Below are 16924 nucleotides of genomic sequence, written 5' to 3' on the forward strand. Positions count from 1 at the left end.
ACGTTGTTTTTACTTATTTTCTCAACCTGTCAAATCATCCATCTACTAGCCCAAGGTTATCGGCTTTGCGTAACATGAAAATAATATGTTACTGAAATTTTTCTCTGTTGTTGTTATTGTTTTATTTAATTCTAGATCTGAAGGAATAGATCTATTATCAACAACGTTCAAGCACTGACCAATAACAATCGCATCGTTGTATACCTAAAACTACATTTACTAGTATTTATGTAAAGTTTGACTACGTTTAGTGTGATATGAGATATCCAGATGCCATTTCTCACTTCTCGAAGCCATGAAGCAGAGACTCTTTCGTTTGCTTCTTGCTAGTTTTTTTTCTTTCCGTTTTGTTGTTGTTAATTGAAGTAGCGTTCTCTTATTCACATGTGTTGCTATATACACAGTATAAGTTTTGTGATAGCACTGCCAACATAAGTGTTTGCTGTGTATACTATATCGTTTTTATATTGAAGACATATTGCCATCTACTTCCCACAACCAGAGACCTCGCATTCTGGATTACCTATTTATACTTGACATTTATAACATTTTCTTTTCTTTACTTGAAGTCCTAGTCAATGTTATATACTCACTATACTGCTTACTATCAACACTTTTCCAACGTTAGTTGTAAATAGTAATTATATACTGTAGTGAAAAATACATTAATATTGAATTCTTTGGAGATTCATTTTTCTTTTTAATTTCTTGGAAGATAATATATTATTGTTCTTTTCCAACATTCTAAATCTCTGAAATTTCTTCAGCATCTGTTCTGCATTCATCTTTTTATTTCTTTAAGTGTCTGCTTTTTTCCCCCAGATCTTCTATTTTCCTCAATGTTTCCGTTATCTTCTGCAAGTTTCTGTTGGATTTAAGGTGCATTTTTTTTACGTTTTCTTAATAAAAGTTATTACATTTTGTTTTATAGATCACTGAATGCGCTAATATTACCCAGCTGACTGGATATTTTTCTTGTTCACAGTTGTTTTGCTTCTCACACTCTGTTCATTTTACTTTGAATGAAATTGATTTTGTTCATACATAGAACGTCAATTATTTAGTCTGTCTTTGAATTTAGCAGCCTATTTCTACAAAAATAAAAACAACATAAGCAATAGAATTTACTTTCAAAATTATCTCGGCAGCATAGCAAATCCCGAGCTTAGTACAGAACGAGATCATTATAATACGACTTGATACCGTCTCAGTAATGTTCATCACGCTTAAACTAACAACATTTTGCCAAATATCTCTTACAGTGGCAGCCAATCGCCATAATAATTCATTTCGAATGTAGATAGAAACGAAATTAGCATTGAAACTTGATCACCCAAGCAGAGACCGACACATGAACTTCTGTCTGGCTTTGCCTATATGTTAAAAGAGATTTAATCATGTTGATGTAGATGATATGGTTGAATCAGCTTCAAGATGGAATCGCAAGTTTTCAAACGTTGACACGGATAGGATTATAACACTAATTTTAAACTATCAGATAGATATCCATTTCAGATGAAATTCGATACTTTGCCATTTATGTCAACTCTTCAAAGATGTAAGATCATAAGGTCATAAAGAACGGTAATAATTGTAGTCTTGCTATTTTTGTAGTGAGCACAGTTGGTCAAAAATGAGAAGTTAGTATGCGGTTTCATACGACGGCTTGACTTAGACCACTCGCCATTACAGATTCTGAAAAGCAAGATCGTCTCAACGCATGTGATCGTTTTTTATGAAATATTTAATATTTGTATCTATTCAATAAAAAAATATATTCTATATGTTTTCACGTGATTCTAAAATATATATAGCGAAGAAATCTATATCGATTATATATACCAAATCCATATGCTGTATAGCAACTCATAATTTGAGATTAAATATAAATATTGAAATTTTATATGTATTGAAAGTAAATTCTGATGCAATTAATTTTATTACCAGCATGCTAATCTCCATCACTTACGTGATGATAAGACTGTTATATTTGGGCAGCTTATTTCATTGTTGAGATAATGGGGATCAGAAGTTGGCACAAGAATTTATTCAAAAATAAGATGAAGAAAGAGAAGGAAACGTGTGTCATCAAACTACCTAAGTCTACTCTCCATTCGTGTTCTAAGAATGGAAAATATCACCATTACATTGTATATGATAAACGATTATGTGTGTGTGTTTATGTATGTGTGCGTATGAGTGTGTATGCGCATGTATGTGTGCATACGTGTATACAAAACACTGATACGCACATTAGGACGGAGTCTAAATCTTTCATTCACTCGTCGTGAGGTTTTGGCCCATTGCACCATAAATTAGCTCTCCTCTATCGGTATTTCCTTTCAAATAAAGAGAAGAATTTTATAAAAGATTTGCACACCGAAATTTCATACGTACAAACCCATATACACACATGAATATACTCGACCACATACCATTTTGAAATTATTCTTCGCCACAATTTCTATTCTCACTTCTCCGCGGTGCCCTGCATCTCTATCGCACCGCAGATGTGTTCTATACTGGGTTACGCTTTTTTGTCCCAGCACTAACGAACTAAGTATTTTTTTCTTGGGTTGTTGTGGGTTGATGTTTCTTGTCAATTTCTTCATGATTTCTTCTATGATTTCCTCTATGAATTTCGTTCCGGGGTTTTACAACAACCTCAAAGATCTACAAACTAGATGATACACTTTCAGAGCTCCAGTTACAAAAGGAAAGTAAAGAGAAAAAACATATTCTCCGTTTCAGCTATTTCTAATAGATGGTAGTTGGAGGTATTTTACTAATTCTGGGATGAAACCTATTTCTTTTAAATTGATGATGATGAAATTATTTTATAGTTTATATTAATTACTTACACACACACGAAACCCACATACACACACACACATACACAAAGATTTAGTCATGTTGATGTAGATGATATAGTTGAATCCGCATTCTATAAACTCCCGCTCAAACAACATAATACTGCGCGCTGGGCTTAACGTTATCAGCTTTAAGCATGGAAGGGTATGGAAGACAATCGAAAATTAAATTATTTAGAACTTCTGCTAAGATGAATTTTTGAAACTAATCAATAAGGATAATACAAAAGTCATGGGGTCAGGACCATTCGGTTGTATGGACTGGAAATAGTGTCAAATACATTACCTGCACTTTGACCATAAAATTGATGCCACATGAACTCAAACTGAAGCCTTGAAGGGGTCGCGCATTATGAAATCTGACAGTGTGTCACATTATTCCAAAGATTTAAATTATCAGGATCTAATCATCTTCGTAGTGAAAGAACGAAAGTATTTAATAATGAAATGAGTTCATGTATGAAAGTATTCAATAAGAAAACTTTTTACATCCTTCTATATAATATTAAGGTGGGTATCAGTAAATCGGTGAGACCCATGTTTGCCAGGATGGCCTAACCATGTGATACACTTTTAAATTTGTCCTTTGTTTTTAAGTAAATGGACTTTAAAAAGTTCCATAAATAAATTAATTTGGAAAATTTCACCCGCAATTTAAATTTTTTTTTTTTTTTTATTATAGATGAAGATTAAGGTAGCAAGCTGGCAGCAATCTTTAGCCCGCTGGGCGAAATGCTCACGGGAAGTTCGTCTGCTGCTATGTACTGAGTTCAAATTCCACATTTCATCAGTTCGTGGTCGATAAATTAAGTACTAGTAAAATGCTGGGTTCGATGTAATCGACTTCTACCCTCCCACCAAATTTCAGGCCATGTGCCTATAGTTAAAAGTATTATTATAATTGAAAATATTTATATTTCCATGATTTTCGTTTTTGAAAGTTTAAAAGATTCTGATTGTTAAGGAATTCAGTGTTTGGCATTATTGAGTTCTTGTGTGTAAATTTGCGCATTATTGAGTTTGTGTGTGTATGTCCGTGCACATGTCTGCTTTATTACGTTAAACTCAATGCTTCAGTCACGTCTTCAGCAGTGATGTCGCTGGAGTTCGAAATACCATCTATCGATGACTTAGTGCTATTAATATCCGGCTTGTTTTAACATGGTGATCTATTGTTGCCGAGTTGTCACTACACCAGCGTGTCTGAAACTAAAGGAAGTTAACTTTGCTCTGAAATGAAGAAGCCGTATTGTTTTTGACGCTTTGCCTCCGCTTGTCCGAGCAAATGAATCTGCTTTCACACCCAGAAAACTTTAGGTAACCTGAGAAGCTACATCAACTTTACCCAATATACATGTAATTATAAAATGTTTATATATAATATATATATAAACTCACACACATATATGTATATACATATATTATATTTATATATTCTCTGTTACTCTGTTACTTGTTTCAGTCATTTGACTGTGGCCATGCTGGAGCACCGCCTTTAATCGAGCAACTCGACCCTGGGACTTATTCTTTTGTAAGCCCAGTACTTATTCTATCGCTCTCTTTTGCCGAAACGCTATGTAATGGGAACATAAACACAGCAGCATCGGTTGTCAAGCAAACACATACACGGATATATATATATATATACATATATACGACGGGCTTCTTTCAGTTTCCGTCTAACAAATCCACCCACAAGGCGTTGGTCGGCCCGAGACTATAGTAGAATACACTTACCCAAGGTGCCACGCAGTGGCATTGAACCCGGAACCAGGTGGTTGGTAGACAAGCTACTTACCACACAGCCACGCCTACGCCTATATACTTACATATATATATATATATATAGGTTAGTAGAGTTAGAGGCTGGAATAAACGTCTAAGGGATAGAAATATCCATTTTACTACCGGTATAAATACCTGTTAACCCTGGGCATACATACGCAAGCACGTTATGCTCATAGGTTACAGTCAATGACAAAGATAAACATAAGTTTATCTGGGAACTAAAGTTGGTCAATATTTCTCCATTTTCTGTTTACCCCATATATATATATATATAATATATATATATTATATATTATATATATATATATATATATATATATATATTATATTTAAATAGGTGAATGAATTATCCTATGTTTATCGTCAGCATGGAAAATTCGTTGAACTGAAACCAGGGTAGCAATTCACGTCAGAAACACGGTTGAAGCGACTGTCCAAGGGTAGAAACTCCGGGTTCGTGTGCAGAAATTTGTGTGTTGTATATGAATAAATGAAAGAATGGAGTCGAACGAAGATGTTAACAAAATTCCTTTACTCTCGACATATGTTTCGAAGACAACATGGTTTCATTCCAAAGGAATAAAGGGTGCATTATGCAATCTTCTCATCAGGAAAGAGAGGGAGCCTCTCTCGACAACAAGACAAACAAAAATTTCGATGACTGCCTACATGGTAAACAAAACGACAATGAGTGTTTTTTTAAAAAACCGTTAGAAGAATTGACGTCAAAGATAGATAGTAGGAAGAGAAGAGTTAAAGGAATAATAGGTAGGGAACAACATATATAAATATATATATATATATTTTCAACAATTGAGGGCAAAATTAATTAATTATTAATCAATTTCACCAAGTGTTCAGTATGCAAAGGGACCATTCAAGGCGAATTCAAATTATTACATTATATAAAAGGGCTTAGTAAAATAAATTACTTTGCCGCATACTGAACTCATTAGAAATAGCAGCTAAAAACTTTTTTAAAGCTATTTCTAATACTTAAAGAAAATCTCTCTCATATATAGTGTTTGCTTAATTCACTCACAAAGTTTTGGGGGTAAGGACATCGAAAAATCAAATGCTAAGGTTATTTGAGAACGTACGTTTCAAGATTAGTCAAAACAACACTTCTATCATCAGCTCAGAAATTCCTTGGTTTGGATTTGGAAACACTGAAAATAAGAACATACCCTTTCGAAGATCTGCTCGTAACTAACAGTGCCAACAAATTCAAATAAGCAAGCGAAGAATCTCTGTTCTCCCCTTTCCACCAGCGTGGGTTAAAATCATCAAACACTATGCTTATTTCGGTAAAATCCGAAGCATTAATCAGAGGGAGATTAATTATAATTTCAACAACTGAGGGCAAAATTAATTAATTATTAATCAATTTCACCAAGTGTTCAGTATGCAAAGGGACCATTCAAGGCGAATTCAAATTATTACATTATATAAAAGGGGGCTTAGTAAAATAAATTACTTTGCCGCATACTGAACTCATTAGAAATAGCAGCTAAAAAACTTTTTTAAAGCTATTTCTAATACTTAAAGAAAATCTCTCTCATATATAGTGTTTGCTTAATTCAACTCACAAAAGTTTGGGGGTAAGGACATCGAAAAATCAAATGCTAAGGTTATTTGAGAACGTACGTTTCAAGATTAGTCAAAACAACACTTCTATCATCAGCTCAGAAATTCCTTAGTTTGGATTTGGAAACACTGAAAATAAGAACATACCCTTTCGAAGATCTGCTCGTAACTAACAGTGCCAACAAATTCAAATAAGCAAGCGAAGAATTTCTGTTCTCCCCTTCCACCAGCGTGGGTTAAAATCATCAAACACTATGCTTATTTCGGTAAAATCCGAAGCATTAATCAGAGGGAGATTAATTATAATTTCAACAATTGAGGGCAAAATTAATTAATTATTAATCAATTTCACCAAGTGTTCAGTATGCAAAGGGACCATTCAAGGCGAATTCAAATTATTACATTATATAAAAGGGCTAGTAAATAAATTACTTTGCCGCATACTGAACTCATTAGAAATAGCAGCTAAAAAACTTTTTTAAAGCTATTTCTAATACTTAAAGAAAATCTCTCTCATATATAGTGTTTGCTTAATCACTCACAAAAGTTTGGGGGTAAGGACATCGAAAAATCAAATGCTAAGGTTATTTGAGAACGTACGTTTCAAGATTAGTCAAACAAAACACACTTCTATCATCAGCTCAGAAATTCCTTGGTTTGGATTTGGAAACACTGAAAATAAGAACATACCCTTTCGAAGATCTGCTCGTAACTAACAGTGCCAACAAATTCAAATAAGCAAGCGAAGAATCTCTGTTCTCCCCTTTCCACCAGCGTGGGTTAAAATCATCAAACACTATGCTTATTTCGGTAAAATCCGAAGCATTAACAGAGGGAGAATTAATTATAATTTCAACACTGAGGGCAAAATTAATTAATTATTAATCAATTTCACCAAGTGTTCAGTATGCAAAGGGACCATTCAAGGCGAATTCAAATTATACATTATATAAAAGGGCTTAGTAAAATAAATTACTTTGCCGCATACTGAACTCATTAGAAATAGCAGCTAAAAAACTTTTTAAAGCTATTTCTAATACTTAAAGAAAATCTCTCTCATATATAGTGTTTGCTTAATTCAACTCACAAAAGTTTGGGGGTAAGGACATCGAAAAATCAAATGCTAAGGTTATTTGAGAACGTACGTTTCAAGATTAGTCAAAACAACACTTCTATCATCAGCTCAGAAATTCCTTAGTTTGGATTTGGAAACACTGAAAATAAGAACATACCCTTTCGAAGATCTGCTCGTAACTAACAGTGCCAACAAATTCAAATAAGCAAGCGAAGAATTTCTGTTCTCCCCTTCCACCAGCGTGGGTTAAAATCATCAAACACTATGCTTATTTCGGTAAAATCCGAAGCATTAATCAGAGGAGATTAATTATAATTTCATTTCAACAATTGAGGGCAAAATTAATTAATTATTAATCAATTTCACCAAGTGTTCAGTATGCAAGGGACCATTCAAGGCGAATTCAAATTATTACATTATATAAAAGGGCTTAGTAAAATAAATTACTTTGCCGCATACTGAACTCATTAGAAATAGCAGCTAAAAAACTTTTTTAAAGCTATTTCTAATACTTAAAGAAAATCTCTCTCATATATAGTGTTTGCCTTTGCTTAATTCAACTCACAAAAGTTTGGGGTTAAGACATCGAAAAATCAAATGCTAAGGTTATTTGAGAACGTACGTTTCAAGATTAGTCAAAACAACACTTCTATCATCAGCTCAGAAATTCCTTGGCTTGGATTTGGAAACACTGAAAATAAGAACATACGCTTTCGAAGATCTGCTCGTAACTAACAGTGCCAACAAATTCAAATAAGCAAGCGAAGAATCTCTGTTCTCCCCTTTCCACCAGCGTGGGTTAAAATCATCAAACACTATGCTTATTTCGGTAAAATCCGAAGCATTAATCAGAGGGAGATTAATTATAATTTCAACAATTGAGGGCAAAATTAATTAATTATTAATCAATTTCACCCAAACTTTTGTGAGTTGAATTAAGCAAACACTATATATGAGAGAGATTTTCTTTAAGTATTAGAAATAGCTTTAAAAAAGTTTTTTAGCTGCTATTTCTAATGAGTTCAGTATGCGGCAAAGTAATTTATTTTACTAAGCCCTTTTATATAATGTAATAATTTGAATTCGCCTTGAATGGTCCCTTTGCATACTGAACACTTGGTGAAATTGATTAATAATTAATTAATTTTGCCCTCAATTGTTGAAATTATAATTAATCTCCCTCTGATTAATGCTTCGGATTTTACCGAAATAAGCATAGTGTTTGATGATTTTAACCCACGCTGGTGGAAAGGGGAGAACAGAGATTCTTCGCTTGCTTATTTGAATTTGTTGGCACTGTTAGTTACGAGCAGATCTTCGAAAGGGTATGTTCTTATTTTCAGTGTTTCCAAATCCAAACCAAGGAATTTCTGAGCTGATGATAGAAGTGTTGTTTTGACTAATCTTGAAACGTACGTTCTCAAATAACCTTAGCACTTGATTTTTCGATGTCCTTACCCCCAAACTTTTGAGAGTGAATTAAGCAAACACTATATATGAGAGAGATTTTCTTTAAGTATTAGAAATAGCTTTAAAAAAGTTTTTTAGCTGCTATTTCTAATGAGTTCAGTATGCGGCAAAGTAATTTATTTTACTAAGCCCTTTTATATAATGTAATAATTGAATTCGCCTTGAATGGTCCCTTTGCATACTGAACACTTGGTGAAATTGATTAATAATTAATTAATTTTGCCCTCAATTGTTGAAATTATAATTAATCTCCCTCTGATTAATGCTTCGGATTTTACCGAAATAAGCATAGTGTTTGATGATTTTAACCCACGCTGGTGGAAAGGGGAGAACAGAGATTCTTCGCTTGCTTATTTGAATTTGTTGGCACTGTTAGTTACGAGCAGATCTTCGAAAGGGTATGTTCTTATTTTCAGTGTTTCCAAATCCAAACCAAGGAATTTCTGAGCTGATGATAGAAGTGTTGTTTTGACTAATCTTGAAACGTACGTTCTCAAATAACCTTAGCATTTGATTTTTCGATGTCCTTACCCCCAAACTTTTGTGAGTTGAATTAAGCAAACACTATATATGAGAGAGATTTTCTTTAAGTATTAGAAATAGCTTTAAAAAAGTTTTTTAGCTGCTATTTCTAATGAGTTCAGTATGCGGCAAAGTAATTTATTTTACTAAGCCCTTTTATTAATATATATATATATATATTATATATATATATATATATATATATATATATATATATATTATACTAGCTAAGATACTCGGGAGCGTGGATATTCCCACTAGCCATTACAATACCTAATTTCTCTCAGACGAAAAATGAAATCAAACATAGGACAGATAATATGAATCGTAAGCAAATTCGTTCACAAAAGAATATTGCAAATGAATACGTGTGGAATCGGAATTTAACAATCGTTTGGTCAGATGGGTGTAGATGGGTGGAAAGCTACAAGTATATAATGAATGGAGACATCAAGAAGGGAATTGTAAAGGGGTGCTATGTAAAAGAAAACATAAAAGTGTTATGGTTTAGAAGAAAAGAAGGAAGAATGATGAACAAGAGGAGGGATAAGGAGAACAGGTGAGTAAAACGGGTAATAACAATTATCATTAAAATATTGGATTCAGTGCTCAACTTGTACTTATTTTATCGACCTCGAACGACGAAAGTCAAAGTCGACACCTGCCGCAGTTGGACTCAACGTAATGGCAGCCGAAATGCCGCTAAGTATTTTGTTCGACGTAACAATAATTCTGCCCGCTTCCAATATTAGCAGCTATAATTACATTTCTTGTCAAGACACCTAGCTCCATATTGATATCGTATGGAAAATTGAGGATTTGTGATTCTTTCACTTTTTACCTGTAATGATGATTGTGTTGCTGTCCATTTGTCGTATGAATTTTTGATGCAATCCATAAGTTATAGGTATTTCAGATGTAACGTTTTCTGGCATGATAGCATATGTGATGTACATGTAGTTGGGATGTTTTGTATACAGAATGAATGATGGCAGCTTACTTTGAACACATATGCAGTAGTAATAATGTTTGTTTTTTAATTATATATTTCCAACGTGTTAAACGAAAATACATTACTTACATGTTATATTGGACATGCTACTAAATTAGGCATTACATTAGCTTGAGAGTTTTGCAGCATCACTTGATTTACTGTATGTAATTTTAGTAAATAATTATGAAAACACCTTGTAGCATATTCATTTACTTCTGGTTTCTAAGTTAGCAATATCGGATAATTTAAGCTACTTATTTTCTGTTGCATGCTTGATTGCTTAAGAATGACCTTCTAAATTGTTTAATGTTAAAAGATAAAAGTTTTATTAAACGAATTTTAGTCAAGGTTAGACTGCTTCCTAAACACTACGGTTTTTTTACTAAATCGGAAAATAAAAAAAACATTGCTTTTAGAAATATTTAATGAGATTAGGTAACCCCAGTCACAACCATTTTACTCGTTGATTTTAGTATTGCTACATTTATAGTAATAGGTTACTACTTAGTGATTGATGTATAACAAAGATGTATATATTATGTTTAAAGTAAATGCAGTTGTAGGCAGATTAATTATTAAATCGGATCTATCTAAAATGTTATTCGGTATGGATTTTCAATGTTCTATTCTACTTGAAGATTTTTACGTTGCTGCAAAGAAAGGAAGTTAACTAAATAATTACGATCAAATGTATTTTACTATGGGTATCGAGTAAATATCTAGAATACATTATTATTTCATATGAATTTTATGCACTGTGAAAAACTAGAAACAAATAACATGGGACTATATCGAAAAAACAAACGTAGAAAAAAGAGTTGAGAGACTGCATCCAGTTTTAAAATACTACACCAAAAATTGAGACCTAACAGATAATGAATCTAACCTTAAGCTATAAATGAAACAAAAAACGCAACAATAATAAAAATATATTTTGGTATAAAACTCATAAAATAAAAATATATACTCGACACTTAATTTTATATGAGCCAAACAGGTGAAAGAAGCACCGAAATTTTAATGTCTGGGAAGCAACAAACGTTTAATCGATAAAATATATGTTCTACTAAAATGTCGATTATGCTTTTTTATGGAAAGTGTATTTAACAAAAATTGCTGGGCTTAAAAATATATTGGGTGGTGTGGAGACTACAGAACATTCTATCTAACTATCTACCTATCTCCATCCTCTCTCTCTCTCTCTCTTTCTCTGCATATATATATATGTATGTATGTATATATGTAAATGAAAACCAAGAGGAGAGGGGAGATTTTGTCACACCCCAAAACATCTTTATTAAAAAGTTTTCTACAGCATATATAACTACTTGTATTTGTGAGGAAGGAACTTGTCGATTACATCGACCCCTGTGTTTAAGTGGTATTTAACAGTACACGAAAGGAAAACAGGCAAGTCGACCTCGGCGGAAGTTGAACTCAGAACGCCAGCGACGGGCGAAATACTGCTAAGCATTTCATATAGCGTGTTAACGATTCTGCCATAATGATAATAATAATAATAATAATGATAATAATAATAATAATAATAATAATAATAATAATAAAAATAATAATAATAATAATAATAATAATAATAATAATAATAAGAAGAAGAAGAAGAAGAAGAAGAAGAAGAAGAAGAAGAAGAAGAAGAAGAAGAAGAAGAAGAAGAAGTAGAAATACAAAAGATGTGGAATCTTAAAACAAAAACTGTTCCTGTTATTGTAGGTGCCCTAGGTATGATAAAAAAGGGATGTCAGAAGCAACTAGACAATATCCCTGGAAAACCATGTCTCAAGGAAATCCAAAAGATTGTGCTAACAAGTACTGCCCACATCCTTAGAAAAACCCTATCAATGTAAATGTTTGTGTTTGTATTACATGGAGATATTTCTCTACTTCCCCTTCCCAAGTTTTCAGCTATATTTCAACAACTCACTTGCCCTATATTTCAACAACTTCACTTGCCCTAGGGCGCTGGGTGTGCCCCTGCAAGTGATTGCATCAAACATGCAGATTAAAAGTAAATGACAATAACAACAACGATAATAATAAAATAATAATAATAATAATAATAATATGCAGTACCAGGCATTCCCTGATGCAGTACCAGGCATGCCCTGATGCAGTACCAGGCAGTGGCTCTCATGGCTTCTGATCTTAACTGATTGCAAGTGTTATCATGTACATTGTTTTGTCTTGGTATAAAAGATGGGCTACAGCAAATATTCTGCTCAATACCACAGATTTGCTTGTCAGTTGTTTGACCTTAACCAGTTGAGCATGTCCCTTAGTGGCTGACGATATGTGCATCTCTGATCACGAGCAGAAGTAGTGGGGGAGCATCATAGCCATGTGTTGAGAGGGTTTCTTTGGGGTTTGAATAATTCACCTCTGGAAACATGGGTGGTTCTTTCAACATCTTTAAACAACCCTTATCCAGGGACCTTTGGAGCGGGATAGGCTACTCAACCTGAAGAAATTTCTAACTGGGCTCCACCTGCAAGGTCATGTGCTGTTTATCTTGATATGAGATCACCATGTCGTGCACATATGGTTGCGATGCATGTGCCTGGTGTACCCTTATCAGACGGGTAGTCATGATGGGTATACTGGGCTTCGTATATTTTACCCCAGTGTCACTTTGATGGCATGCACTGCTCTCTCACTCAATATAATAATAATAATAATAATAATAATATAATAATATAATAATAATAATAATAATAATAATAAATGCCCTGATGCAGTACCAGGCAGTGGCTCTCATGGCTTCTGATCTAACTGATTGGAAGTGTTATCATGTACATTGTTTTGTCTTGGTATAAAAGATGAGCTACAGCAAATATTCTGCTCAATACACACAGATTTGCTTGTCAGTTGTTTGACCTTAACCAGTTGAGCATGTCCCTTAGTGGCTGACGATATGTGCATCTCTGATCACGAGCAGAAGTAGTGGGGGAGCATCATAGCCATGTGTTGAGAAGGATTCTTTGGGGTTTGAATAATTCACCTCTGGAAACATGGGTGTTTCGTTCAACGTCCTTAAACAACCCTTATTCAGGGACCTTTTGAGCGGGATGGGTTACTCGATCTGAAGAAAATTCTAACTGGGCTCCACCTGCAAGGTCATGTGCTGTTTATCTTGATATGAGATCACCATGTCGCGCACATATGGTTGTGATGCATGTGCCTGGTGTACCCTTATCAGACGGGTAGTCATGATGCGTATACTGGGCTTCGTATATTTTACCCCAGTGTCACTTTGATGGCATGCTCTGCTCGCTCACTCAATAATAATAATAATAATAATAAAGGCTACATATACAACGTATAGAAGGTGGTAGACGCCTTATACAGCTGGAAAACTATTATAAAATAGCCACCATAGGACTGCAAAAATACCTGCTTCAGAAGTAATGAAAACTAATACAAATAGCCACAAAACACAAGCAAAGCAAAAACCTGTCTTCAGGAAGTTGACAAGTACAAACAAGAAGTCATACTTCCTAACAAATACAAAGAAGAAGAAAAAGAAGAAGAAGAAGAAGAAGAAGAAGAAGAAGAAGAAGAAAGAAGAAGAAAAGAAGAAGAAGAAAAAAAAAGAAGAAAGAAGAAGAAGAAGAAGAGAAGAAGAAGAAGAAGAAGAAGAAGAAGAAGAAAAGAAGAGGAAGAAAAAGAAGAAGAAGAAGAAGAAGAAGAAGAAGAAGAAGAAGAAGAAGAAGAATATCTATAAAACAAATGAAATCCATGCTAAATCTAGAGCAGCAATGGAGCTTGATAAAGCGATGGCAAGAAAAGCCCCTGTATGCCAAATACTTGGCTAAAATAAACGTAAAGGAAATGGACAGAGAAAAATCTCAGCAGTGGTTGGGAAGCTCAGGACTCAAAGCGAAAACTGAAATATTTATAATTGCAGCACAAGACCAAAGCCTCCCCACCAGAAACTACCAAAAACATATAATGAAAAGAAACATAAGTAACTGCAGAATATGTGGAGATGGACAAGAAACAATAAATCATATTATCTCTAGCTGCCCAGTCCTGGCTAACAAGAAATATATTCACATACACGATAGAGTTTGGACCTACATACACTTGAAGCTATGCCAACCCTATAAAATAACAACAGAAAAAAGATGGTGTAAGCACACGCCAGAAATGGCCACAGAAAACGAGAAAGCAACCATGCTATGGGTTATGCTAATACACACAGATAGAGAAATTAAGGCCAATAGGCCAGATATAGTTGTCAGAGATTATAAAGGAAAAATGTTTTCTAATTGATGAATCAGTACCAGCAGATGACAACGTTTCTCTAAAAGCAATGGAGAAACTTTTCGAAAAACAAAGACCTGGAAATGGAGGTAACTCGAATGTGGAATCTAAAAACAGAAACAATAGTGGGTGCATTAGATATAATAAAAAATACATAAAAAGACAAATACATAAGAAAAAACACCAGAACTTACAAATATATATAACATCCAGAAGATTGCAGTATTGAGCACTGCACACATCCTACGCAACCATAACAGGATCACAGCAAACCGCAGCACATATCCAAGGCACAGAGAGCTGCGCTCAGTATTGAAATGAAAGTACTTTACAAAAATAAAACTACTGAATAATAATGATAATAATAATAATAATGATGATGATAATAATAATAATAATAATAATAATAATAATAATAATAATAATAATAATAATAATAATAATAATAGAAAGAATTTTCGTGATGTTTTCATTTGTTCAGGAGGTCGATATTCACCCTGAATGAGGTTGGTCTTCAAGCGACAAGGGGCCATTCTTAAACCGTGAAAACCACTCGTAAACTTAAGTTTTGCTCATGGCAGCATCCTTGAAGCTTTTTAAAGCATGACACCTATTTCCTCCAGCGTTTTCCTCTGTAGAAAACAAAATTTCACGGAAGCATGTTGGTTCTTCGTTTCTGCTATCGCAAAAATCGACGAACAGGGGAGAAGCACTGCAAAACAAAGACGCACTACGTGGCAGTACAACATCAACTAACGTCGCTGGTCGGCAGACATGAATGAGCATCGCATCAAGTGGCTTCTACCGGCGGAAACCTGAACTATAACGGGCTTGTGCCACAGAGAACGTTTGCTATTACTTTGGGTACCCACTTTTACATATTGAAATCCAGCATACATCTAACAAGACAGGACATAATGCCTTTTATCATAGGTTGCGTAATCAAAGTTGACCGAGAAATCAAGAAATCAACTATGATAACAACTTAGAACAAATTTCTTGTTTTGACAGTGGCATACCCAGTTTTTCCCATAAAGTTATTTGTGCAGCTACTGAGACTGAAACAACAATATGACAATATGTTTTAGAATTATTAAGCGTAAATCCTAAGTTTCTATAATTTATGAGACCTAACTGTCCTCTGTCGAAAAGAAATTTTCTGTAAGGCTCTGCTGCAGCCACTTTTGACAACAGAAATACCCTCATTGTTCAATACGATTTATTTAACATTTTAACACGATTTCCAGTAATTTGTGGAAATCTTTTCGTAATTATTTCTTCCCTCCATCTTATGACTCAAAATTGCTCTGAATAATTAAACTTCCAAATAGGAAGCCAAGCAAGATATGATTTCGTTTCCATTTGTACAAGTAGTACAGTTATTTGTAAATCATTATTTTTTAAATTTGCTATCCACATAAAACACAAGCGAATTGGATTGTATTTAAAACTGAAGTGAACATTTTTATTATGGATTATACGAGCGTAGTTGTGTGGTAAGAAGTTTGCTTCCGAACCGCATGGCTCCGAGTTTCACTGCATGACACCTTAGACAAGGGTCTTGTATTGTTTCGTTGGGTCAACCAAAGATTTGTGAGTAGATTTAGTAGATGGAAATTGTAAGAAGCCCGTCAATTACATAGTAATACGTGTATATGTGCGTGGGAGTGTACTTTTGCGTTTGTGTTTGTTCACCATGATCATCACCGCATGACAGCCGACATAGATGTGTTTACGTCCACGTCACTTAACAGTTCGGCCAAAGATCGAGAAAATAAGTACGTGGCTTTAAAAAAATTACTGGGCTTGATTCAATCAAATAAAAGTGTTTCAAGGCGGTGCTCCAGCGTTCCCGCAGTGAAATGTCTGAAACATGTAAAAGATATAAGATAAAAGATAATATTCATCAGGTTATATGACAACCTATAAATATTTGAGAATAGTCTAAGAATGAGGAAAAGAAAACGTTCAGTCAGAACAGATTTCTGAATTAGAGTTGTTTGCTGAAAGAAATTGACTTTATAAATAAAGCGTTGAAATCCACAATGCAGTTCTTGTGGATTTCAAAATGTTCTGATTCTTGACTCCAATAAGGATTACCTCTGATTGTTAAATGTATTAAATTACAAAATTATCATTAAAAATGTAGACATTTTTATTTTAAAATTTATGAAATTTACCGGATTGCAAAATGAATTAAGTGTTGTCTGGCAGATGTAGAAAAGATTATTGTAAACGTGAACGCAAGAAGCGGCGCCTTCAGGCTGGTTTGGATTTCAAGGTGTACCTATTACACTTCTTTCCATCACATACACTTTAACTCACATATCATAAAGACAG

The 16924-nt window shown here is 34.0% G+C and overlaps 1 protein-coding gene across 3 annotated transcripts in view; it reads left to right on the forward strand.

Moving 5' to 3' along the window:
- The window catches only part of LOC115231675 (somatostatin receptor type 2-like), a 360814-nt gene that overhangs the window by 228280 nt on the left and 115610 nt on the right, over nucleotides 1–16924 (forward strand). The window lies entirely within an intron of this gene.

Source organism: Octopus sinensis, linkage group LG2 (assembly GCF_006345805.1).
Source record: "Octopus sinensis linkage group LG2, ASM634580v1, whole genome shotgun sequence".
In the NCBI taxonomy this organism is placed as follows: Eukaryota; Metazoa; Mollusca; class Cephalopoda; order Octopoda; family Octopodidae; genus Octopus; species Octopus sinensis.